Source organism: Accipiter gentilis, chromosome 29 (assembly GCF_929443795.1).
Source record: "Accipiter gentilis chromosome 29, bAccGen1.1, whole genome shotgun sequence".
Taxonomy (NCBI): domain Eukaryota; kingdom Metazoa; phylum Chordata; class Aves; order Accipitriformes; family Accipitridae; genus Astur; species Astur gentilis.
Genome location: NC_064908.1, coordinates 11,140,522 through 11,163,616, shown reverse-complemented (window position 1 = coordinate 11,163,616; position 23,095 = coordinate 11,140,522). Strand labels below are relative to the sequence as shown.

Below are 23,095 nucleotides of genomic sequence, written 5' to 3'. Positions count from 1 at the left end.
AGTTCATTCTTTAACTAAAGAACCCTTCAACTACAGAAATACCTGAACAAAAAACTGTTTAAAAAGCACAAGGTTTCTTGTTCCCCTCCATTAGCAAAAAAAAATTGCAGACATCTGGCTCTACTCAGGCACACCATTTCTACCTCCAAAACATCTACAACCAGGTTCCTCCTGTCTTGTCCTCCCTTTATGCTGCTGGGCAGTGTGGCAATAACCCTGCCAGCTGCAAGGGGTGGGGACAAAGGATAGAATCCAGGGCAGCACCCCATGGGCCCAGCCTTGCAGGAGGGGTCTGGATCACTCCGGACCCACAGCCCCCTTGACTGGGAGGGCCTGGACAATCCCACTTGATGACTTGTCAACAGGAATCCTGCCATCTGCACTAGCAGCTGCCATCACTTGGGAGGCATCCAGCCTCTGCATTCACCCTAATTCCCACTGTCGATGAGGTGCGAGATTTATTTGAGGGCAGATGAACAGCCTCAGGCATGCTGCAGCCTGACAGGAGATATACACACCATATAGATCTGCTGCTCTGGAAAATAACAAATCAATTGAGCAGAAAGCTGCTTTGATCCCGTTCAGATGCTAACATAGCAGTCCTGCCACCATCTCCTCAGAAGATTTTGCAAGGGAAAGAGCTCTGTGCTGGGAAGGAGGGGAGGGAAGGGGGTCCTGCAGGAGATGCAGCCATTTGTGGTCTCTTGGGATTTCACCTGGTATTTCCCCAGCTCCCCACATGGTCACAGCATTGACATGTTCCCGGGTAACTCTCAGCTCAGCAACATGCACATGCAACAGCCTTCAGCAGCAGGAACATTGCAAAAATGGTACCAAGCCAGATTGGGTGCAGGGCTGAGCCCCTCAGAGACGTGAACAGTCATAAACCCTGAAATGGTATTGAGTCAGCAGACTTTATCGGCCTTGCAAGTGTTGTGCATGCACAGCATGGTGAATTAATCTGAGACCAAACACATCTGACAGGGGAAAAAATATCAGGAACATTTGTCCCTTCTCATTCCCAAGCAGTTTTGGGAGGTGATTTCCCAGCTGTGGACACCAATGTATGTGCCAAGACCTGCACATTCCATCTCCAGGGACTGCAGCCCTCATCACCAATCAGCTTTGCTGGTCATTACAGGCAGACAAGTGTGAATTCAGTGGATTCTATCAGGTGAAGGGCCTTCCTACACAAGCTGCAGCCGGGCACTTGGTACTAGAAATAACACACCTACATGGAAGTTTTCCTGGGCAGACTATGGCCTTAACACACAACTTGAGCTTTTGCTAAAAGTTAAAACCATGGTCCTTGACAACATGTACATCTAGGGTTAAAGTTAAGCATGTGCTTGGTGCTTTCCTAAATAAAGTAGCAGAGACTCCTCTCTCCCCTTGGCCTAAGAACTGGAGTTAGCTGGAAAGCGATCCCAGGGGCAGGGCTACACCAGCAGTTTTAAACAGCCAGGGTTGGCATTTGCCTCTAGAACCCTCACCAACTCCAAAATAAGAATTTAGCATAAAAGAAAAACAGAATTAGGAGTAAAATGGATGAGATCTCCTAAGGCCCAGGCAAGGGCACAGGTAGGAAGCACAACCCATCAAAGCCAAGGGAGCAGGCATCCACAGCATGGAGCACCAGCAGACATTGCACCTACCAGCCAAGCAAGAGACAAGCTGATCCCACTGTATGCCTGGAGCAACCCCAGCTCTGACAGTGGAGCTATGCACTGCTGCAGCCATCAGAGCCTGAACATCACAGGAAGGATTTAATTGTGTTCGCATCTCTATGAACACCTCTCCAGATGTTTGCATGCACACTGGGAACAGCAGAGTGAGAGCTGAGCACAGCCACCCCACAGCCCCTGCACGATTCAGGCAGTTCAGAGGATGATGCCAAAGTTCTACTGGAGACAAGCCAGGACAACCAAACAACAACAGGTCATTTCAATCTCCAGAGAGGGTCAGCACTCAAACCCCCGCAATCAGCTGCACAGTTATATCCCGGGCAGATCAGCCACTACAAACACCAGTCTCCTCTCTGACTTCCCCTATAAGCCAAAAGAGAAATGTTGATATAAATGATGTGCCTCTCCAACACCAGCTTTCACTCAGAGCTGGGGAAGCTGGAAAGCAGATGCCCTGCTGTTTTACCAGCTCCAGATTGCAGCTCTGCACTGCATTTTCTTCCCACTCCCTGTTCTCCAGAAGCAGCTTTCCATGTATTTATTTTAGCCACATCTGGCTAGTTTCTGTGCCATTGGGATAAGCCAGTGGGGCCTCAGAAACGCCTGCAGCAGAAACCCATGCTGCACGAGCCAGCAAAGCAACAGAAGGGATTGATCTACTACAGACACTTTGAAGAGCATCTTGCTGCAGTAGCTGCGGGCTCATGGCACTGCACTCTCATCCTGGGGCAGAAGCTGTTGCACAGCGAGGTTGTTTACGACACTGGATTTAGTGCTCAACCAGCCTCAACACCAAAGCTTTTGTTTGCAGCTTCTCCCCAGGATTAACCAAGGGTCAGCTCTCCATCCCGACAGTGCTGGGTTTCTGGTTGTACAAGAACATCATGGATTTACTTTAAACTTCAAAGCAGGTTTATTTTCTCTCTTTGCTTTAACCTCTGGGAGCAGACATGCTGCTTCTCAAGGACACAGATTACCTGTGGAAGTGATTCTCAGCTGCAGGATGTGAGCCACCAGCTATCAGAGATCAGGGTCAGAGCCTTTCTGGGAGCAGATTAATGCCAGGCAGGTGGATGCTAAGGATGCAGTGAGTGCAGTCACTGCAGCAGCCAGAGTCAGGGATGGGACAGACCATACAGGTGGTACTGTAATTCGATGTTTCCTTTACAAAAAAATCATGTTTCCTCACGACTTTTCAGCTTTCCTAGGGCTCAGGTGCCTAATCCCCACAGGCATTCACCCCACTGCCTTGCTTCACAGCCAGGCTTCCCCATCTCCTTCCAGTGGCCACCAGTGAGCAGCTCTGCTCACAGACACTCTTTCTACCACTGCTGAGCAGCCTTCACCACCAGCACGGCCCTACCTCCACCCTGGAGGCAATGCTGCCCAGGACCCCAGAGGCAGGGCTCACACCAAGGCGTGCTCACAGTCCAGCTGTGTTCGCATTGGGCTCTAGACTTGAGTTCTTCCTTGCCCATCTGCAGAAAAGCCAGGCAAGACTGCCCACAGTGCACATTCAGGATATTCAGCATACCAAACTAACATTTTTGTTGTTCAGCCTCAAACCAAAAGCCTGCAGAATGGCTATTTCTATGCTGGAAAGGAGATTCCTGGAGTTCAACAGCTGCTGCCAAATTCAGCTTGCCTCCAGGCTCCTAAAGCAGCACGGGAATCTTCCCAGGCAGCCCAGTGCCAGGGAGACTTGTGCATGGGCCAACCTCAGCAAGGACAAGCACTGGCCAGTGGAACCAGAGCCAAGAACGCGGCATCCCAAGCTGAAGTTAACCACAAGCTGAAGTTAACCAGCAGTCTTCAGGGTGCCAGCCATGTTTGGGGAGAAACGCTTTCAAGGACGGGAAGCACAGCAGTCAGTGCAAAGGGGGACACCTAGAAAGAGCTACTAGAGATAGAACATGGAACTGCTGAATTACACCCCATGAACCCACTGTGGTGCTTGGTGTCCTGTCAGGAGCTCTCTGCCTCCAAGAGCCCAGAAACCATACCAAGAGAAACAGCTAGACAGACCTTGTGTTTTAGCACAGGTGTCCCAGCAATCCTAAGCTCAGGCTAGAGGAGAAAACCAGCAGAGCCTTGCAAAGTTCAGTGAGTGAAGATGCATTCTCCAATTATCAGAAGTGTGCCCTGGACCATCATTGCCTCCACTGCCTTGGTCTGAGCACACCAGTGCACTTTAAGACATGGTTATTTAGAAAACTGAGTTCTTGTTTCTTTTGTAAAAAAGCTAAACAGTAAATTAAAAAAATTACACATCACTTTTTCAAAATGAAGTCACTTAGAAAAACACATGGAATCAGGGATTAAGGACTTTACCCCACCACTCTGAGAAGTTATAAACAGATTCCAGCTCAAATATTAAGCACACAAAAAGCACCAGCATGTCTAGGATAAAGGAGAAATGAAGGCAGAGGGGTCTGCATGTGCCCCTGCACTGTTCAGTGCTGGGGACTTTGTCAATGTACCTGCATCAGACCATAAGCTCCATATTTTCAATAGAGGGTTTTCCTGCCCTCATCAGTCTTTTGGCCCCACACAGAGTTAAAATTCCCAAGGAACGAGAGGAGACACAAGAAACACAGACAATGCTCTGGTCAGACTGGGGACCCAGAGGACAACCCCAAAGGTAAAGCCATCCTTCAAGGAGGAGGATAGGCAGATGGGGAACCTTGCAGAGAGGGATCGTGGTCACCCTGCAAGGCCAACTGGGAACATGCTTGGTGTACAGGCGTCCACCAGCCTGGCTTGGGCAGTGGAGAGGGAAAGTGGCAGGGAGAACCAAGAGGCAGCAGGCAGTGCCTTGCTTACAGGCACAGTCCCAGTGGTGGCAAACACAACAGGCAGAGCTAGCCACTGGTCCACAGGCAGCCCCAGGCAAAGCTAGCCATCAACCAAGTCCAGGGTCCTCCACGGAGGACAGTCAAGTGCAAAGGGAGACACAGGCAGAAGCTGGTCTGGAAACAAGGCTACAGTGCGGGTGTGAAGTCCATCCAAGAGACAGAGACAAACATACAAGGCATCCTACCAGGAGACAAGCTACATCCAAACACAGGTCCACAGTCCATCCAGGAGATAAAGCCAGAGGCAGGACTAGAAGCAAGCACCCTACACTACAGCTTAGGGAAGAGCTAAGGCCACAGGGCTGAACTTAAATGGGGCTCCTGGGATGAGGGCGTGGGTGGCGGTCCCAGGTGAGGCTGGTCAAGGCCATTAAGGCCCATTAGTGTTCTCAGGGACCAGATAGGGTTCGGTAGTGGTCCTCCACCACCCCACCTGATCCCTGGGGCTTCATCCCAGAGGAAGGTGTTCCTTAGGAGGGCACCCCAGGTTGCAGATACAGAAAAGTGACTGTGTGCGCTTTCCTCTGGCTTGTACGCACATGTGAAGCTTATACTCAGCTTTACGTTCTCCCCAAAGGAGGGAAATGAGGGAAAAGGAAATTATATTCAACAATGTAAAACATAATTGGAGCCCTAGGAGAGCTCATAACAGGATCTGTCAGACTGAGTCACTTCCCCTGGATGCAGCATCACTGGTTGGGATCTGAAATAACTAGGCTTGGCAAGCCCTGAAGACAACCCCAGAGGACAGCCCTGGTGCTTGCTGGCTGGGGAATAGAACATACGACCTAACGGGTCTTTTCTCCCTCTAATTTCTGAGTGCCTCATGAAAATGTCCTGCCAGAAGTCTGCTTAGAATCACAGGCCATGCACTTCAAAGTCTGAATTAGAGAGGCTTGTGCATCACAGATAGAATTTAATAATAGGCTGTCTGCATTAAGTGATGGAAAAAGAGGACTTTATACTGGGGAAAGGGTTTCCTGGCACCTCACACCACTACATTAGCACAGGCATGGTTTGTAGCCAAGCGCTCAAAACAAGACAGCCCTTCCAAAACACTGATGCCCCTTCACTCCCCTCTTGACAGCTCACACTCCTCCACCCTTTGCCTCTTGAAAGACATTCTCAGGCTTGGAGGTTGTGCCTGGCCTTCTCTGAACCAAGGGGACCCAAGATGGCAGCTTCATATTTATTTGGACTTGCCTGATGACTCTGCACATTGGGTGGACAAAGTCAAAGACACCTTGGTAGTGTTGTGTTTGCAGGACATCAACCTCCACCAGCTCTTCCTGCTTCTCTTTCTATCCTAGCATTGCCTGTAACCTAAATAATGTCCATGGCAGCCAACCATGTCACCTCCTGTGCCACATTTGTTTCCTACTCTTTCCATTTCCCTTGTCACCTAATAATTTCTTTTTAAGAGTAACACCACAAGCCACACGAGACGAGGTTTAAGCCAAAGCGCACACAGCTCGCAGTGATGGACCTGCATTCAGAGGGTTATGCAACAGGATTTCAACCTTTGCCTCCCTGCTCCGGAGAGCAGAGATAATTTGGTTTTGACCCAGTGGCTGCAAGTTGATGGGGACAGAGCCAAAGCAGGAAGAAAAAGAAAAAGCACATTTCTCACGGAGAACGTTGTACCTATTAGTGGAAGAGTGAATGCAACCACCGACCCACAGAGAGGACAGAAAATTTCAGGGAAGCATAACCTTTTCAGAAGAAAGAGCTAGCGGTACACATTGTTTAGACAGGAAAAATGCGAGTGCAGGCTTCTTTTCAAGCTCATTACGCAGATCTGCAGGTGTGCTGCCGCTCCTTTATACAGGCCCAGCATGGGGGGCTCTGCCAGGATGGGGATGGGGCTTTTGGGGACAAAGTCTGGGGAGGAGGAAGGGCTGCTGGAAGTCAAGGATGACCCTGAATAAGGATACGCTGGCTACAAAAAAAAGTAGGCCAAGTGACAGAAAAAGAATAGAGCCTGCAAAAGAGCTTTCGGGAGAAGAGCGATGGGATCAGGAAAGCAAAGAGTTTACGAGTTGCTAAACCCACACCGGGGATGATGAAACCAAAATGGCCACAGGAGTGGGGAAGTGGGCTTGGCGGCATTTCAGCCTTCAGCTTCATCGTCCTCATCAGGTCTTCTCTCTACAAATCCCAACTGCCCAAGCCATGAGATGGTGTGAAAATCTCATCCCATTAACTGAAGGAGTATGTTTCCTGCCCTCTGGGGACAGGGAAAGGCTTTGCAAACATGGAGCCAATCAATATCCCGACAGCTGAGAAACGAGAGCCCGAAGACCCTTTTGAAGGAGGTGCTGGGAGGGGCTGGAAGGAAAGCGCACAATGGCTAGCTGCTCTGCCAGATTTGGTGGCCTCAGCTGGATTGGTTTGGTTTTGTTTTTCATAAGAAGAAAACAAAAAAGAAGCCACTTCTAACCTTCCCAAGACATGTACTGAGACATCGTGCAGAGCTCCTCAACCATCTCCTTCCTGAGCAACCAAGAGAGTTAACCTTAACCCAAAGCTCCTGGTCTCTAGGAAAATGCTGTGGGGTGCTACAGTTCAGCCCAGCCTTGCACACCCCTCACCCCCTGGGCCACACGCACACCCTGGTGTGTCTCCTATCCCCTGTTCTCCACATATCCTCCCCAGTTCCTCCTTCCTCTGCTCTGTGCATGCATGTCCTGTCCCCTCCTGGACCACTGACAGCAAATGCTTTTGGGTTGAGCTCAAACCCTCACTTTACTCAAGCCAAACACTGTGGAACTGATGTTTTATCTATATTCGGGGCTTAATGGGTTTAGCTAGAGGGGTATTTTTAAATGGATTTCATTTAAACCTGTGCAAATCCCTGCACAGCCACTCTTCAATCTGTTCAAGTCTGCCTCACAGCAATTAAACTTAATTACTGAATTACAGTGAATCAGCATAAACCAGATTTGAATTGGTCTACAATGCCTATACAGCGGATTCTGTGGGATTAATTTAAAAACTACTAAAAACCATACTGGTAACACTTGTGTGAGGCTGAGTGGGGACAAGTCCCAAAAATATTGGCCCTCACTGTCGTTAGTAAATAAGCTTCTCTTTGTTGCTCCATTGTCAAAGTAAATTAATGGCAAATTCTACAAACTATCGCACTCCAGGGGCTTGTTTCCAGCATCAGCTTTCCAAGAGCCTCCCTCTCTGTTGTTTTGTTTTATAGGGTTGGAAGACACACACGTAAATATGCACAAAGCCACTGGAGAAAAGCAATGGAGGGATGATCGTGAAAACCTCCTCTGGGTGGGATGGTCAGCGCCAAGCAGGGCAGCCCACGGCATAGCCAGAGTTTGTACCCCTGATTTTCAGCATCCTCTCGTGCTGATGGAGACCACGTGCACGTTGGTGTGCACACACCGCCCACCCCCCACCCCCATCCCCCACACCAAGCTCCCGTGGACAAGGCTTGTCTGGATTTGACAGACTTCAAGGTCAGGACCACAGGGAGGTCCCTCCAGCCCCCATCCCTGGCTCCAACAGCAGATGCTTGCAGGGGAGGAGAGGAAAAGGGCAGGAACAGAGCAAGTCTTTCCTGGTGTTTCCTCCCAGCTCCCTGCAGCGTAAGGATTTGCGGAGCCAAAGGCAGCGTCCGTGTTAGCAGCCACTGGCAGGGACTTGAGGTCAAGTCTCTCCTGTTCTGGGGAGCGCTGGAAGATACTTCTGCTCAGCTGGCTGTGCTACCCAAGAGATCCCTGGGCACACAGAGCTTTCATTCTCTCCCTTTTGAGCTTTCATGGTGTTTTGTGAAGTCTTTAACTCTTCCTAGGGCAGAATGGGATGACTTTATAATCTCAGCAATGTGTTGTGGGGGTAGGAAAGCTAGCTGTAGCACAGCAGCGCACGAGCAGCCCCTTTGCAGGCTACGCTCTCCGAGCAGCGGTAGGAAGGGGAGGAGGTGGAAGGGTTTGGCTTACCTCCTAACTCCCCTTTCTTCACCAAATGGCAGGGGGATCAGCAAAATATACACCAGAAGCTACAAAACTGAAGTGAAGAGGTAGAGGTGAGTAAGGCAGAAAGATTTCTTACAAAAGGAAATGCAATTTCAGAGTTTTGGAATGAAGCAACAGTTTGATGGGAAATGTCTACTTTTGAAATACCTTGGTCCCCTTCTTCTCTATTACAAGTTGATCTTCACCAATGTTTCTCCAGCTTACCCTCCCATTGTCTTAGAGTAGTTATTTTAAAGTCTGGCAGAGGCTCGGTCTGAGCTACTATTTCAACAATGTTGAAAGTGTCTTGAGTAACAAGGGAAACGGTCGGGTTAGTATTATGTTCTGCTACAGACATACACATCTGGGAGACATTACAGCCTGAGAAAATAAAAATAAATATGTCCAGGGAGCCCATCCTGGGAATTCCTCTAGTTTCAGCAAATAAGGCCTTGGTGCACCCCAAAACAAAATCCTTCTTCCAAACTCCCTGCTCCTTCCACTAGTGATGAATCGGTTCATTTGGTTTAGTCTAACAGCGTTTTTAAACTGTACGTGTAACGTCATCCAAGGCTGAAAAACTGAAGCTTAAACCTGATATCATTGGCGATGTGCAAGGCAAGCCAGATCTAAGGCGAGATGCCCAGATGTTAGTCACTGGTGAAAGGCAACCAGAAAGAGTCTGATCGTGTGCCAGCAGCCATCTGTCACACTGCGAAAAAGCACACGTTGGCTCAGGATCTCTGCGACTCCTGTTTTCCAAGTCATAATCAAATTATCAAAAAACTGCGGGAAAGTAGCAGCAGTAAAGCAGTGAAAGGTCCTTTGTGCTTTCAGACCCAGGGGACCTTATGTTCAAACACCAGAGCTGCCCCGTCTGGTCAGACACCAGCACCTGCAAGTGCAGCTTCATTTCTGGTAGTGGTCACAGCTGGAGGGAGCAACAGCACATCTGCCCAGCTGGCATAAGAAAGAGTCTCAGGTTAACTTAAACCTGTGCAGACTGCACCGACGAGCATCCACACACCATCCACGCGGGAGCAGGGCTTGTGCTGTCCCCAGCTATATACACAAGTCCTTGCCAACTCAGATCCCCAGGAAAATGTACACAATGTATTTCCTTAAGCATCCAAATGGATGCTACTTCACAACCTGCTTTGCTCAAGCAGATCTACCTATGTAGTGGCTCACCCTAATGATTCAACATGTTACCCAGGTTTCCATTTCCATTTCCACATGATGATGCGTAAATCAATTTTTCTTTTGTACAAGTGGAGAAATGAAGCAGAGCTAATCTTGGGAGGCAGTGTGAGGATATGTGTGTTGAGATAAGTAGGACGTACATGTGCATATGCTAGCCGAAAGGAAGGATCAGAGAATTAGCTGCCCTGGAAGCTCTTGCCTGTCTTCTCCTGTGTCTATCCTCCCTGCTGCCTCGAGACCTCATGCGTAAAGCAGTGATCTCTTACACCCCAGCTAAAGCAATAAATGCTGCAGCTTTTAACCACAACAACCCCACCATTCAGTCCTTGCATTGACCAAACTGACTGCTATTTTCTTCATTGCAGCCAAAAAAATCAGAGCGTGTTTTCCCTAGCTTGGCTGATTTTCACCTCTCAAACTCCACTGCCAGCAGACCTGAGGGGCAGGAGTCTTTGGCAGAACTAGAAAGTCGCAGGCAAAAGGGCAACCTCCATATGAGCCAGAGATATCCAGAGAGCATCTTTCCAAAGCTTTCACCCTTCGTGTGCTCGGAGCTCCTTTGCAGAGCTGCCTGCTCTGCTCCTAACATCAAGCTCTGGCAATCACAACCCTCTTTCTCTGCTGGGTCTCAGTGTATTCATGACAAACGTGTTTTATCAACCTCCCTATAGTGGCCCAGAAGACTAATTGGCTGGGGGAACATGAGGGAGTCAGATAGCTTCATTTTCCAAGCTTGATAAGAGTCGATGACTTCACTCAGAGAGAAATCATATAATGCAACTGTAAAGGTCTGGCTCAGGTCACTCTCACTTCACTCACCTAGGAAATACCTTGTTATTGCATCCCTGTAAGACGAGCTGGAGAATGGGCAAAGATCCTACCCAGAATTTACTGTGCCCTTGGCCTCATGCCCTCCCGCCCGTGACACTCAACGTACCATCACATGCCTAAACATGCATGGAGCTGGCAAATTCACACTCGGAACCATTTTGACTCATACGAATTCACAAGTTCAGGGGTGACAAGAGGCTGGAGCAGGAAACCGCAGAGACTTTGCAACAAACTTCTGTGCGGTGAGCACAAGACTCCAGTATTTGTGATGGTAGATTGTGCCCCAGCCAGAAACCCCTCGGGGTGGGGGGCCAGGATGCTCATCGGCATCTGCTTTCACATTTAAAGCTCTGTTTCCAGCATGCCAGTCTGCAGAGAAAACCTTAAAAACATCACCCCAGAGTAATCAATGGTCCCGAAAGCACAGGACAAACATGACAGCTACATCCACAAAGCTGGATGCACACCAGTGCTGCCCATCCCGTGGGCCTGGCTTTGGAGAGAAGTTGGCACTCAGGGAAGAGAGCTTGAGGGCAAAAGCCAGGGGCACGCAAGGGACATGGGGCCGGACACGAGGCTGCCAAGGACATGCTCCCGCACTGTGCCAAGCACGGTAGGCAGAGAGCCAGGGCCCCAGCCTCGTCCGGGCTCCTGGGCATGGTCTGCTGCCTGCCAGGCTCCTCCAGCCACCCGCCTGGAAGCGATGGGACCAGGGATGCTTCATGGGAGCTTGTGGGAGACTCGAGGTCTCAAGTGCTGGCAGGGAAAGGCAACTCCTGTCTGCTTTTCTCAAGAACATGGGGTCTATTTCAGGAGACTCCCTATTGCACAAGCATCTGGCAAACCTCTTACCTCTGTCCAAAACCATCCTAACTCAGGGAAACTCTTAGCCATGCCTTCATTCAGCAGGGCCAATTTTCCCCTTTAAAGAATGGCTACAGGTCAGTGCATGGTTTACCTTAGCTAAAATACAGCCAGTTCATGCTGCAATTAATCACTTTGGAGATACTGGCATTTCCTGCCAACAGCAAGGGTCCCACATCAAGGGAGAGGGGACAGACAGACGCTGCTCCCGTGAGCCTATGCCTGCCACCGCCCTGGGCTGTGGGAGCTGGATCTCCCTGAGCTGAGCCTTGCCATTGTGCCTTGCAAGTGCCTTTACCAGCTCCTGTTACTCAGCGTATGACTAATGCCCAAAACGAAATTAGTACCGTGCACTTCATTAAAGGGAATGTTTTCCACTGCAGGCAAGTGAAGTGCACAGTGCTTTGCAGGGATCTATTTCTGCTTCCTTTGCTTTTAGATATGCTGTTGCAAGGGTCAGTGCTCAGGGTCTGACCTGGCGTTAAAATTCATTTGATTGGGAACAACGTTCTGGAGGCTGTATCTAGCTACCACGGATTGTCTGCCCTGGGGGATCTGCAGAAATGGAGCAGGAATGGGAGAGAGAAAGAAGCACAAGAGCCCTATGCACCAGCAACAGCACAGCCTGGGGCAAAGCAGGGCAGGGGCAACAGTCCCGACCTTTCCCTCATGCTCCCTTCAACACAGCTCACAAGAATAAAGAAAAAATTAAAAACGAGTGTTTCCCAGACTAACAAGCTGACATTTCACAGCCAAAAAGCACTCTGATTTTCACCTCAGGCAAAACATGTGCACATTTGTGATTCATTCCACACTCGCGGCTGCCAATTTCTCTGCACAAACTATTGAATTGTTGCGGTTTCAACCTTTACTCAACTCCTGAATGCTCCTCCAAGTTCTTTATGCTTGGCGTTTTGCACAGCTACTCACCTCTCCCCCTCCACTGGTATTTTTAAACCCAAAGTATGTTTGGGTCCCTGTGAGCCTTCAGATTTCATGGCAAGCTGGTCGATGCCATAAGCTGCTGCTTTCCCAGCCACCAGGGCCACCTGCAGGGCCAGGGACCCTGAGACCTCCAAGCAAAAAAATCTCTTCTTGTTTCACCAAAGCCTCATCGGCCAGGTTGAGTCCATAATGCTTGAACCACAGTTCAGAAGGCTCTGGGCAAACAAACATAAACCAAGATTTCCTTCACATGGAAAGAAGTTGTCAAACCCCAAACTGTGCTGGCGGCACCACTTTACCACCCCCCAGGAGGGGTTGACCCTCTCAGAGCTCCCTCAGCAGACATTCATCCACCACAGTTCCCCAAGTCCCAAGGCTGAGCCCTGGCTCACCATGGCCAGATCCTGGGCAGAGGAGGCTCTGCAGGCGGTGAGCTTGGCTGAGGATGGGCATGGATGCTCCACTGGGACTGAAGATGCCTCCTGCAACTTCAATTAGGGGTGAGGTCCCAAGGAGGACACACACAGCACACGGGCATAGGTTAACCTCTACTGCTGTCAGCCTTTATACAAAAGCTCATTGCTGGATGTGGAGATCTCCATCCATTTTCTCCCCAGCATTCAAAATCCTCTTCCTCCCTGTGAAAAGCAACCTGTCCAAAGACTGTTTCATGCCCACTCCTGTATTTTCTACTTCTAAAGCTGCATTGGATCACCCTTCCCACTAATAATGTCTTCCCAGCTCAAATGAAGTTTTCCCTTCTTTCCATTTCTTTATTAACCTAGAAAATTTCCCAGGGAGAAAATCAAGAGTTTCTTATGCAGAAGAACCCGGAGGAAAATCTCTCTTTTCCCACCAAAAAACAGTTTTCAAGCCTTTCTTATTCATCATAAGCAAAGCTGAGAAAGGCAGAGGTCACAGACGCTCACCCATGCATGCTGCCTCTGCACAGCCCATCTCAGATAAGCGTGCAGATTTTGGGAGAGGCCCAGACACAGAGTTGACAAGTCTTGGTTTAACAGCAGGGATATATCTGCCTTGCAAAAAAAATGTGCTCTTCATTCCTCCCGCTGCCTTTGTGCAGGAAAAACACATTCATTAAAGATGCACTACTTCTCTGAACAGACGACACTGAGAAAATGCTGGATTTGGGATGTGGGGGAGTTCTCAGGGTTAAACAAAATCACTGGAAAGAAAATGGTGTCAAACAGAAAACTTTCCCAATATTTGAGTTAAAAAAAAAAAAAAAAAGAAAAAGGAAAATGAGTCATTTTGAGTCAGCCTAGAAATGAAGGGTTTCATCTTTGTCTGTGGATGAGTTACCTCTTTCTTATTTTATTCAGTGCAAGTTACCTTTAGTCATCTAAAACACAGACAGCTGTTTTGAAAATTAAAACGAAATTTTGTTTTTAAGCCTCTGAGATGTCAGGACATTTCCCCAAAAAACCCAAACCACCCAAAAGCTTTCTTTGCAAAACACAGGAAAACCAACTGTTTTAATGGTTTTGAATTTCACTCCCACCTCTTGATTTGAAATTATTCACACAACTAGACCCAGTTTCAGTAGCTGCTCCATCCACCCCCTTTCTTACCACATGCACCAAGTCACTGAGACACACTTCTCTACTGGCAGCTCAGCTTCAGGCTCCACCAAGTCCATCAAGGTCCATCAAAGCAGATCCCTAAGCCCACCCTCCCTCAACTTCACTGTTCCTTTACCTGGAAGCAGCCAACCTGAAAACATCCCCAAATACAGTCGTCTTCCGTGTAGACGTATCTTCTGTTTTAGTGCCTCAGCACCATGGCTGGTAACCTCTCTGGCAAATACTTTGCTACAAGTCTATTCTACCTCACTTTCAAATCCTCTAGTACAACGTACTCTGGAGTGGTGAAGAGGACCAGTCAAATTACCGTCTTTATAGATGCACACAGGTTGGAAGATACCAGAACTCCTCTAGTCCTCTACTATGAACTTCACCCATAACCCACGCTGGTATCTCTCCAGCTTCACTGAAGTGAGCAGTACATTACACTACTGCCCTGCCACCCCTGTGTAATGATTAAAAAGAAGAAGAAAAGCTAGACCCATGAGCTAACTTTCCAGAATGAAAAAGAAGGGTTTGCTAAACTAAAACAATATATCTCATAGTGCTCAAAAAGTACCAGGAGTTATTTTTTAAGCCATATACTGTATCCAGTATCACAGTGGGAGAAATCCTTCTGGAGGAAGTTTTCAAGGTTTCTTTTTCCAAGACATTAAAGCATTCCCAGCTTGTGAAAAACAATCCTTGCCACCTGACCTTGCATCTTACTGCTGGTAAGTAAGATAGCCACAACAAATTGCAGATCAGGGGGGTTTTACACGGTTCCTGGGAGTGACCTTGCAAAGGGTCTGGGCTTTGCAAGCTGCTGAAGAGGTGCCCATCCTCGATAACGTGGAGCTAGCAGCAGTGAAGCTCAAGGTCTCAGCCAATATGGACCAGCCTTTGTGGGAAAACTGGGAGCAGGGTGAGGATGAAGTTCAAGGCCAGGTTGGGTGGGGCTTTGAGCAACCTGGTCTAGTGGAAGGTGTCCCTGCCCATAGCAGAGGGGTGGAACTACATGATCATTAAGGTCCCTTCCAAGCCAAACCATTCTATGATCCTGTGACAGGGAGGGAAAAGCTTTATTGCTGGAACGGGGCTGGTCAGGGCAGTCTGCTGGACCCATCTACACCAGCACATCTGTCTAGGTACTGTGTGGAGGGGTCGGAGTGGCAGGACACCTTCAGGCACCTGCACAGCATCCCTGTGGGACAGGCAAACCCCTGCGTCTTTGCACAGCTCCTGGGCCAGGGAGGGTCAATGTCGATGTCCAGCATCTGCAGCTGACTCGGGAAAGGCAACCCCCTGTTTCCTAACCCTAGGCTCCACCACTTTTTCTTCCCAGGGATGTGCTGAGGAAACCCAGATCTCCACAGAATCTGTCCACATGTCCAGCACAGGCACAAGCAGCCAAAGTATCCAACAACAGTGCCTTTGCAGAGAGCGTGGTCCCAAGGGAGGAGAGGATTTAAGAAACTGGGATGCCATAGGACCTAAATGGCCTACACTTCCAAAAACATGCTCCACACCTCACCTGTGAGTTCCTTAGACATGGACAATAGTCTGCCACAGCACAGCTCTGCTCCTCTAGGCTCTCCCAAAAGCATCCTTAATAAGGAGCAACTCTACAAAGGTACAACAAATACTTCCCTGAGGCTGGTGTGCTGCAGACACCACGGGATGGTTGCTCTTGCTCTCCACACCTGTATTTCCTAAGGGCAGAGAACATTACTTCCCTGTCAGCAATACCTGGTAGATTTATTCACCGAGCAACGTGCAGATTGCTGTAAGCACAACTCTGGCAGGGCTTCTCCAAACTAACTGGGGTGAGTGTGTTTTCAAGCCATCAGATTAAATGTCCTAGAGATTGCTGTAGCAGTCTCTCATGCTGGGCTTGCAGCAGTGCTTCCAGCCTTTGCAGCACATTGCGGTGCTCCGTGAGCAGCAGGACTACATGAAGAAGTGACTTTGCTTCTTTTTTTTCTAGTTTGGAAGCGAAGCAAACAAAAAAATAATGTAAAAACTGGAATTGGCTTGAACTGCTGTACCTTTCCCACCAAACCTCCAGCAAAATAAATACTTTAAGGAATCGGCTTAGCCCTAAATACTTAATTATATTCATTCACTATAAAATCTGAAAAACATAGAGCCAAATCACAGGCCTACAAAGTCAACGGAGCTGTTCCTGCCACAGCCCAGGGACCAGAACACTGCCTTAAGGTGTGGGACAACCAGCGTCATATACCTCATCTCCCTAAAATATTTGATTCCTACATTTCAAGAGCCTGCCCTACCCTCCTGTTATCACTGCCTTAAGGTACAGTGAGACAGACTGCATACAGCTACGACTGCACAGTGAATTGCAGTCAGGACCTGCAAGAGCTGGGCTGTCACTGGAGAAGGGATTGGCCAGTGCTGGGCAGCTCTGTGGACACTAATACCTCCTGGAGAAGGAGCACTGGGCAGTTACTTTTCTACAGAAACCCACAGAGGAAGGGCACAGGGAAGGAGACATGACTGCCAGTCCTGGTCAAGGTCTAGGGAGACCCATGTCATGGTGTTCAGCAGCAAACTGTCAATCAAGCTAAAGAGAAACCCTGGCTGGGGTCTGGGGGTCCTTGAGGAGCTACAGATGAAGCTTTGCTCTGCTCAGCTGCAGAAGGAGCTACAAAAGCGACAAATCCAGGGCATCACTTCAAACGCAACAGCAACCATCACCCAGAGATGTCAGTAATCTCCTGATTATTGCACCGTGCTTTGAGCAAGCAGTTCTTGTGCTCTCTTTGATATGGCAACTGTTGATGCTACAGGCTTCAAAAAAGACAACTATTCTCCTACACACTTACCCACTTTCAGGTTTGAGATTAGAAGAAAAATCTACTCATTTATCCAAGCAGAGCAACATGCATCTCTTTATGCTGTGGAAAACCTTGATGCCCATCCCTTTCTCCTCGGCAGTCAACTCTCCTCTAGAGGCAGGGGTGTAAAGCAGCCGTAATGGACCAAGACCTCACCGTGCACAACCCCATCAAACAGAGGGGCCTTCTTCAGGCTGCTTACGAGCCAGGGCTTGAGCTGCATTAACCCCTGCTCTCTGCAGCAATGTTTGTACACTGGTATTAAGAAAGAGAGAAAAAAAGGGGGGAGGGGGGAGCAATTAATAGGAGTGAGCTGGTTCCTGGTTGGCTCGAGCCCTCTCCAAGCAGGGAGGAAGGGGCAAGGACAGTCCCACGCTGGTTCTGCACATCAGCCAGGCTCTGGCTGTTTTATCAGGCCATTTATCTCAGTTACTTCCAGTCCTATTCTGTTTCCAATCAGCATCCCCTACCCACATGGCCTGGGCCCTGTGGGAATTCCAGTAAAAGCCTGAAAGGAATATAAAAATGAAACAAAAACACATTCAGGGAGATTAAAGCAGAGGAAAGGCAACTGTGTACTGTGAAAAGGAGCCGGGTTCATTTTCTCGCATCTTGCTGGGTGGAGAGAGCCTGGGGGAGTGCTCGGGGAGGCTCAGCCCGGGGATGGGGCTCCTGATGGCCAGCACCAGCCAGGAGGGCACCTCGATGCTGCAGCCAGATTTGAGTGAAGGAATTATTCCACTGTTCAGGGAGACGTGAGTGTGCTGCACGTGTACTCCACAGGCACAGAGCACGCCTACAAGCCAGAGCACGTCTGCCACCATACTGTGAGTCACAGTCACATGCAGGAGGGAGCCCAGGGCCAGGGGCCTCTCTGTCATTTAAGACTCACAAGTTGGGAGCAAATCTTAATGCAGATTATGAGAGGTTGCTTGAAAATTAGCTCTGCCATCCTTGCACCTCTTTAAAGACAGAAGTGTGCAGTGGGGACCTCCATGCTTCCCGTCTCCTTCAGAGAGGAAGGCTGAAAAGGGCTCCCTTGGGACAACATTAGCCCGTACTCTACTGAGCTGCAGCGGAGACGTGTTCACAACATGCTTCTGCAAACTGTTTCTGAAGGGGGAAAATAAACATAGCAAATAAAAAAAGCAATGCACAAGTTATTTTAATTAGGATCAGGAAGGCATTTCAGGGTGAACGCCCCAAACATCCCCACTCACTGTGCTTTAGCTTTCACTGCAGAGCAGTCTTGGACCGCACAAACAGACGCCTTTCTAGTGACACTAAGCCAGAAGAAATGCTGTGGAGAACATTTCATGTTCTCCAACATGGAAAGTATCCTGTGGACCGAAAATCCAGGACCAGTCCAAGGTAAAAACCACAGAGCCCATATAGAGTGGATATAGGGGCCTTAGACTTGCTGCTCTGCTTTTGGTAGAACACGCTACTTACTGACGCAGACAAAGACTTAATGCTCCAGCTGCTGGACTCATTAACAGCTCTGAATCTCTCTTTAATTAACCTTCCTGAGCCTCACAGCTATAGAGAAAAGCTTGGAAAACCTGACTGGTAATGGTTCAAGCACAAAAAGTTGAATGCAAAGGTTCAGAGGTCATTTTTATTTTTACTTCTAAAACCTAATTTTTAAATTTTTTCTTTTTTTTTTTTTTTAAAGCCAGGAGTTTATTATCCCATCCAGAAAACCATCCAGGTTACCTCTACTCCCAGGAGGAAGCTGTTGTCCATCCACCACATCCCAGCCCTGATGAAAGCTTCCATCTCCCCACAACACTACGACCAGGGTTGGTCTGGCCAGCCCCGCAGCAACTGCCGTGCCAGTCCCTGCTTGCTCCTGCCCAGCCCCAAGACCTCCTCTCTGACAGTAGCAAACACACTCACAGGTTGGCCCCACAGATGAAGATGTGGGAACTCACATCTGCAGTGAACCGTCCTAGAGAGAAACATCGCCTTCTCCTGCAGAGACACCTCCAGAGAGTGGTTCTGGGTGAGGAACAGCCCCACGCAGACCCCCCCAGGTCACAGCAATTGCTGAGATCATGATCCAACTCTCCCTGCCCAAAGCACCTCTGCTGCCGTGCCACAAAGCGCAGGGCTGCCTCGGCTCCCAGCTGCCCCTTGTCCAGCGCTGGCCATTGGAAGCATCTCAGGGACCTCCTGGCTCTGTGGATGGATGAATCATGCCCAACACCCCAGAATCACCCAGGGACAAGGGGGAATCTCTTTTCCCCTTCTGCCTGCATTGGCAGGAGACAACCACGCCATGGCCAGAGGATGAGACATCTGGGTATCTTTGTGTTGGTCTGAAGCTCAGACCACACAACATCATGACTGCTAGAGGCATCAGGAAGGGACTAACTAGAACTAGCTGGTTCCCTCTTCAAAATGGCCCCTAAAAAGAGCTCCCGTTGAGCTCCCTGGCTGGGACCCAGAAGTACACAGGAACCCAGAGGAGATCTAGCTCACTTTTCACAGGTTGGAGTCATTCTGGATCACTCCTTGCCCTGTGACAGTCAAACCCTTGATAACTTCCAAGGCAGCCACCAAACCCTTTCACCGGAGGAAACTTTTCCTGAGCAACGTGAAAGGAGGAGGGATGCACGAGCCACCCCTCTCCTTGGGGATTACTTTTAGAGGCAGGGTCTCCCCACCACCAGCCACCATGCCCACAGCAGGCACCACTCAGGGGCTGGAGAGCAAACACATCCCAAAAGGGCGAGTGGGGCAAGGGAGCCTGGAGACAGGCCACAGCCTGTGCAACATCACTGCAGCTCCACCAGCCCCACAAGGAGCCAGGCAGCACATGCCTGCCAGATGCTTCACATTTTGGGAGGAGCGGAGGAGAGGTTCAGAGGTCAAGGTCACAAGCGATTCTTGACTCCATTTTTTGTGAAGGGGCCATGCAGGGGGAGAGGGAGCTGGGAGGAAATACCAGCCTGTGTGTGTAAAAACCATCCAGGGTGGGATTCACGGTCACGTTTGCACATGTTTGGCTGAGGAGAGGCAGGAAGCTGCAAGGCATGGGGGTCCCTCAGCTGAAACGAAGGGCTGGGGAGGAGGCAGAGCGGCACAACGTGCCAGGGCAGCCTGGGATGCTCCCTCCTGCATCGCTTTAATGCCTCCGAGAGAGCTGCAACGACCCGGTTCAGGATCAGCCTCCAGCTATCAATGTTCCCCCTCTCCTCCTCCCCTTCTTTGTGGGAATGAAATGCTGCGCTGGGAGTTGCAATTCCCACATCAACAAGACCTGGAGCTCCCTCCATACCCTGGGACTTCCTGGAGTGTGTCAGCCCTGTCTCCCCGTCCCCTCGAACGGGCGTTCGAGTATCGCTTGGCTCCTTGTACTCGAAATGAGAAAGCTGCAGTCTCTGACGTAACCCCAGACACTTCTTTCCAAGGCTCAAGACCAAGTTAAACTAAACCAGACCGCACATATCAGAAATAAGAGCCCAGACACAAAGGAGCAGTTTTGGAAATGCAACTCCCGCCTCTGCAGGAAAACGCTCACCCAGCAGCGGTCATCTCCAGGGGGCCCTTTCAATGGCCTGGATTTAGATGGACCTGCCTCGAGCAGGGCCTGCACTCCATGATCCCCAGAAGTCTCTTCCAACGTGAATTATGCCATGACAATCTCCCACTCCTGGATGTGGGTGATACACCTCCTCTACACCTCCTGCCACTGCATGTGATGTTAAACAGACTTGTAATATCTCAACAGCTATAAAACTTGATTTCTCACCAGCCCAGCTCTTCCAGAGAGCAGCAAGCAACTACCTCAACAACATCAGTAGTGCTTCTGGGGCAGTCAAACCCTGCCCACCCAGAACCGTGACTGCCTTGTATATTTAAGACAGAAAAATATAAAATCTAAATCATTAAACCACAAGAACCAAAGATATAACTTCTAAGCACTGCTTTCTAAGGCTAGCATGCCTGGGATAAACAGTGAGGCACAGCATTTTTACTGCTTTAATTTAATTTTGGGTCACTTTTGCTCAATCAGCATCCACCAAATGGTATGAGACTGGTCACTGAGCACAGGATCTGCTCCTATTTAAGCATTTTCAAGCCAGAAAAAAACACCAAAACACTGATCTGGTGTTCTACAAAGAATATACCAAACAAGGTCTCCAGCTTAATTCCTACTTTAAGACCAACAGCTGTGGCTGAATTTGCAAAAACATCTTTCCTTGAGGAAAAACATCTAATCTGGATTTAAAGTCCTCCCAGCAACTAAAACTCTACCACAACCCAACCTTGAGGTAGGCCAGCAGTGAATTAAATAACATATACAATCAACATATGGGTTGTTACAGCTAACATGGGAGGTTACAATTAAAACCAGCAGAGCTGTGGAAGAAAATTAACAGCACTTTTACTGTAGAAGGTATAGGATTCCCAAAAGTCTGCTCACTTGGAGAGGAAAACCACGAGCGAGGCATTATAAAATAAACCCACTAATAAGTATTCAGAAAACTGCCTACCCTGGGCAGGCGCCTGATCTCCTCCTTAGAAAGACCCATCAAAAGAAGTTTTTGCTCAAAGCAAGTTTAGCAGCTTAAAGGCTTACCCTGCAAAGGAGAGAAACAATGTGGACCTCTGCCATTAAAGCACGGTACGTGGTTTTTGCAAGACCTGCTCAGTCCGAGCAGGATGACTTTTGCTTCCCACCAGCCACAGGCACACAGGGAGACGGGCACCGCTTTGGTTCATCCTCAGCAAGCCAGGGAAGCGGCTCTCCCCCCGGGGGCTGGGAGCAGGTCGGGGTGGGCAGCCAGCCCGGGAGCCCCCACCTTTCGTCCAGGTTCAAGCCAGCCCGAGGGAGCAGGGGCAAGCGCTGACCCACCCGGCAACGGCAGCCTCTGATTTACAGCCGTCAACGCTGACTTCAGTCCCAAGGGATCCGATGCCGTATGGCAAACGTGCAAACCGTACGGCAACTAGAAAGTACCTGGCCATCAGCTACGGCTTGGGGGCATTAAATACATGCTCACCCCCCTGTAGTTCCCTCTGGCAAGTGGGAAGGAGGATTTTCCTCCTCTGTACCAGCCCCAGGAGCAGGTCTGAGGCAGCTCTGACCTGCTCTGCTTTTGTCCCTGTAATGGATCCATCCCTGCAATGGAGCACATCTGTGGGAAGGCTGGGGGTAATTTCCAGCTGCCTTTTTTTGCTGCCTATGGAGCATAGGAGGGCTCAGCATGGGACCTGCAATCTGCCCCAGTCTGAAGTCTTGTTCAAACACTCCTGTGTGAGGACCTCAGGCCCTTCTCCCAAATGAGTACAAAACCTTGCAGTTATTGACATGAAACAGGAACAAATTGTGCAATTGTTCATTTAGGTTGTGGTAGGGAGCTTGGGGCTTGGTTTCCCAGGTTTGCTCTAAGGCCACAAGGCAGAAACATGATCTTCGTGAAATGAAAACAAACCTCTTCACGTGCTGCCAGGAATGAAGGTCCCTACACCAACAGCCCTGCCCTGGAAGAAAGCAAGACCCTGCCATCAGCTGATTGCAGCCACTGAGTTCCTGCAAAATCTCTGGCAGCCACACCAGAAAGCATCTCTGTGCCGCGGTGGTGGCTGTGTTCAAACCTCTGTCAGAGAATTCGTGGGGAAAACAGCAGAGAGGCACTGAGGAGCTGGCTGGACGCAGGCACAGGCAGGAGTTTCCAAGTGATCTAGGACAGTGAGGCCACCAGCCAAAAAGCTGTTCTTTAAGTCACCCAAATTCTATGTACAGAGCACGCATCCACTGGTTTTCTCTCTTTCTCCCTCTTTCTTTGCAGGTCACTTTAAACTCCGCACCCCATGTCCTCTTGTTACTGGCCAGGGCGAGGAGGACCATGTGGCACAATGGAGACTAGGTCCTCTGTCTCAGCTCTCTCACCCACATCTTCCAGTTTGCCACCCTCAGAATTAAAACATTCAAAATGCTCCATTAAGGGGAGAAAAAAAAAAGAAAAAAAAAGAGAGCGCAGGAGTTGTTTAAAATCTGCTCACACAAAGCTTGCTGCCAACTTCAAAACCCTCTGCATCGCTAATGACCTTTTAATAGCTCTCATTACAGAACATCTCTCTCAGCCCTGGTACATCACCACCTGCCAAAACAAAGACCAGCATTTCCACAGGCAAACCCCAGCTGTTTAATTGATCCATTCAAGGACTTCAGAAAAGTATTAATAATGCAACTCTGTCAAACTAAAGGTTTCACTCCTGTGTGGCAGATGCCTTCATTGGATGGCAACTCGTTTAACCTGCCTCTTTAATCAAGTATTTCCCACT

General features: G+C 49.3%; 1 protein-coding gene across 2 annotated transcripts in view; it reads right to left on the bottom strand.

Moving 5' to 3' along the window:
• COL27A1 (collagen type XXVII alpha 1 chain) overlaps positions 1-23,095 on the bottom strand; it is a 98,387-nt gene that overhangs the window by 62,579 nt on the left and 12,713 nt on the right. The gene's annotated exons all lie outside the window — the stretch shown is intronic.